The 3,613-nt window shown below is 36.8% G+C and overlaps 1 long non-coding RNA gene across 1 annotated transcript in view; it reads left to right on the forward strand.

The window, feature by feature from the left end:
- Positions 1–809: 809 nt before the first annotated feature.
- The window catches only part of LOC114072264, a 5,781-nt gene continuing 2,977 nt past the window's right edge, over positions 810–3,613 (forward strand). The window contains exons 1-2 of the long non-coding RNA XR_003574150.1: positions 810–897; positions 3,020–3,106. This is a non-coding gene — a long non-coding RNA (uncharacterized LOC114072264). The remainder of the gene's footprint in view (positions 898–3,019; positions 3,107–3,613) is intronic.

A 3,613-nucleotide genomic window follows, 5' to 3' on the forward strand; every position in this document is an offset into this window, starting at 1 on the left:
AGTGAGGGGGACACTACAGCCTCTCTGGGCAGCCTGTTCCAGTGCACGGTCACTCACACAATAAAAAAGTTCTTATGTTCAGGTGGAACTTTCTCTGCTCCAGTTTCTGCTATTTGCCTCGTATGCTATTGTTAGGCACCTCTGAGATGAGCCTGTCTCCATCCTTCTTTACACCCTCCCTTCAGATACTTATAGACGTTGATTGATGAGATCCCCTCTGTCATCTCTTCTGAAGGCTGAACAGGCTCAGTTCCCTCAGCCTTTCCTTGTAAGAGAGTTGCTCCCATGCCTTAATCATCTTTGTTGCCCTCCACTGGACCTTCTCCAGGAGCTCCGCGTCTCTCTTGTACTGAGGAGCCCAGAACTGGACACAGGACTTCAGATGCAGCCTCACTAATTGCTCCAGGCAAAGAAGTAGACCTATATAGTCACAACTTTTAGAAATTACTAATATATCCTGATAATCATGTTTTTCGTAGTACCACATAAGTGTGGAAAAATAACAGTTCATGTTCTCCCACATCAACTGAACCATTTGGAAAAAAAAATCCTTGACTGTTATGTGATGAAAGATTCTTTATCCAGAAGTTGAGTGCCAAGTCATTCAATTTGAATGACTGAAGTTTGCTTTTCCATATAGGAGGTTTTGACTGTAATAAGTAAGAAATCAGTTTATCTTCAGTGTAATTTGAAACTACCTTCTTTGGAAATCATGCACTTTACCGACACATTCCCTAGTTGAGTGTTACTCCAGACAATTGCTGTGAAATGCAAAAGAAGTAATGAATTGTATGTTTTTTAAACCTTCTAGCTAAAAAGAAGAAGCCAAAGCTCTTAAACAAGTTTGATAAGACCATTAAAGCTGAATTAGATGCTGCAGAAAAACTACGTAAAAAAGTAAGTTGTAATGTTTCACTCAGGACTGTAGGCAATGGACAAAAATGATAAATTAAAAACTTAGAAAAAGGAGAATGACTTTTAGATTATTTTTTGTGAACTTAATTTTTAAAAATTAAATATTCAGTGCATATTTGTCCTTCAAATTTAACTTCTGCTGGGTATTTAATTTAATTTTTTTAAAGTCATAAGTGTATGTCTGTTCATGGATGTTTGCTCACTGTTGACCTTGAAAATATTTAGCTTAGCCATTGAATTTATGCTTAAATTAATCCCATGGAACAGGACTAGTTCTGTCCTATCACTGTTGCCTATTTGAGTACTGAAGTCAGCTCTTAACAGAGAACTTAAAATGTGTGTTTTACTCTGGATCTCTCAGGAAGTGTTCATATGCCTTGGGAATGTTAGGTGCAGATCTCTGAAGTAGGTGTTGTTTCTGTTGGGATTCTGCGTGTGTCCTGTAAATGTCTCTACTCCCATACAGCTGCTTAGAGGACAAAGCAGATGTTCCTGCTTGTCACTAGTGGCAGCAAGACTAACATCTATCAGTCAGTTTGGGTAGTTCTGAATTTAATAACTTGACCGTGAAAAGAAAAAAAACAAAAAAAACCAACAACAACAAAAACCCCACAAACAAACAAACAAAAAAACCAAACTAGAAAGCAAGCTCTTTGGTCATCTCCCTTTATAGGTTCCAATTTTGTTATTTTATTTGAGTATTTCAGAAAGTAAGACCTTTGCAGAGATGTGAGATCCCTTTTCCAGAAGTGAGATGAGATAGCGAAGCAAGACTATGGCTGTTAGAAATGAGATGCCTTAAGTCTTTAGGGTGTAAATCTTGTAAAAACTCTGATATTCCTCATTGACAGTCCTAGCACATAAAGAACAACTGCAGGTTTTTGTTGTACCCTGGATTTGAGATGGATGAGCAAGGAGATACCCTATTTTCAGTACAGTACAATAAAGACCATTTTATTGTCACTGTAGATGAAGGATTATTCTTGATTTTCAGAATACTATGCCATTTTGACTTTATACTGCCATCTATGCAGCCCTAGAGCTCTGGTAGGTCTGTGATTGGAGTGGAGGGCTATTAGATAGAGAGTACTAACCTCATACTGCCACTGCTGTTTATCACTTGAAGCCTTCTTTACATGTTAGAATATAAAATCAAAAGGAATTTTCATGCTTCTTATTACTTAAGCAATTGGTTAATCAGAGAAAGACGCAGCAGAAATTTTTTCTGAACCTATAGGGTCAGTTTGCTGAGTCTCTTTTCCTGCCTGTGTCTCTTGGTAAGTTACAGATAGTCATGCGTGTCATGTGGGAATCAGCATACATTTAGTAATAAATTAGATGTGTAATATTTGAAGATAGCAAGGCAGTTGTGTGTAATGGCCCACTCATATTCATAAAGCTGTAAGAGCTGGAAGTGGCAGCAGGGTCTGTTGCCAAATATTGCCAAGCAGTGCTTAGAAACTATTTAACAGTGTGGCTGGTTCGACTTCCATCCATCCTTGCTGGTCAACATCCATCATAAGAATACCATAGTTACATTCGGACTTTATGTGAGACAGGGAAGGGACACAGAACACATGTGAGGTCTCCTGAGGGGCATCATTATGCAAAAGATTTGGAGGAAAGAGGCATGCACTGTGGATGAGTCTACAGTGTTTCCCCTGGAAGAACTGTAGTTACGATACTGTTCATCAAGAGAAGTGTGTGGAGAGAAAATTTCCACATATGTCTAGAACTTTCTTCCTATTCTCTGTTACATTCATTTTGGACTTTGTTATTACCAGCAAAATCTTTACTTTTTTATATAGACAGGTTATTGTCATCTCAGCATTTTGTGCAGTCAACAAAGGGAAAGTGAGTAAAATAAAAAAAGCTATTAATTTTAACCTTGGAAAGTAGGTAGTATTGTTTCATAAATAATGACAATCAATTTCTCTTAAATAAGAAGGCAATCCTAAGAAAAGTATGAGTGAAAACTGTTGATTCAGAGTGCATTGCTTATTTTGTTTTTGTTTTTAATTGTGGAAACTAAAGTCTTATTAGATCATTCATCCTCCAGCATTTTTATTAGATAGAATTGCTGATAAATATCTCTACTTTCCAGGGAAAAGTTGAAGAAGCTCTAAGGGCCTTTGAAGCACTAGTGAATCAATATCCACAAAGTCCTCGAGCAAGATATGGGAAAGCACAGGTACTTAAAAAATAAAAAACCAAACAAAACCCAATACATGTTAAAAAAGCTAAAATAAACATTTTTTTTTTTAGCAATAGAGTTATAAACCCCAGTCAGAATTAATTTGTAAATTTATGGAGGTTTTCTATGCTATCTGTCATATTGTATCTCTTTCGGTTCACTATCCTTCCCCAATTACGTTGGCAGCTTTTGTCTAACTTTAGTCTAGAGAAAAGTATTGTAAATAACACAAAAATAAGATATGCCCTGTAGATCTCATAAGAACTGTCAGGTGAATGGTAAGAGATAAATCCCAACTAATAACCCAGTGCAGGAACAACAGGCAGAACTGTTGCGTGATGTTTGCTGTAACTGTTAAATCAACACGTCGGTCAGCTCTGGGATAAATGCTGCTTTTTGCTTAATAGGAATAGGGAAAAGGATTTGTAGAGAGTGTTAAAGGATAAAGAACACAAATTCTTAGGCAAGGAGGCTTAATTAGCTTTTTTTTTTTTTTTTTTTTTT

The sequence above is a fragment of the Empidonax traillii genome, unplaced genomic scaffold, assembly GCF_003031625.1.
Source record: "Empidonax traillii isolate 1590-97213 ecotype Southwest subspecies unplaced genomic scaffold, ASM303162v1 scaffold2857:size17464, whole genome shotgun sequence".
Classification (NCBI taxonomy): domain Eukaryota; kingdom Metazoa; phylum Chordata; class Aves; order Passeriformes; family Tyrannidae; genus Empidonax; species Empidonax traillii.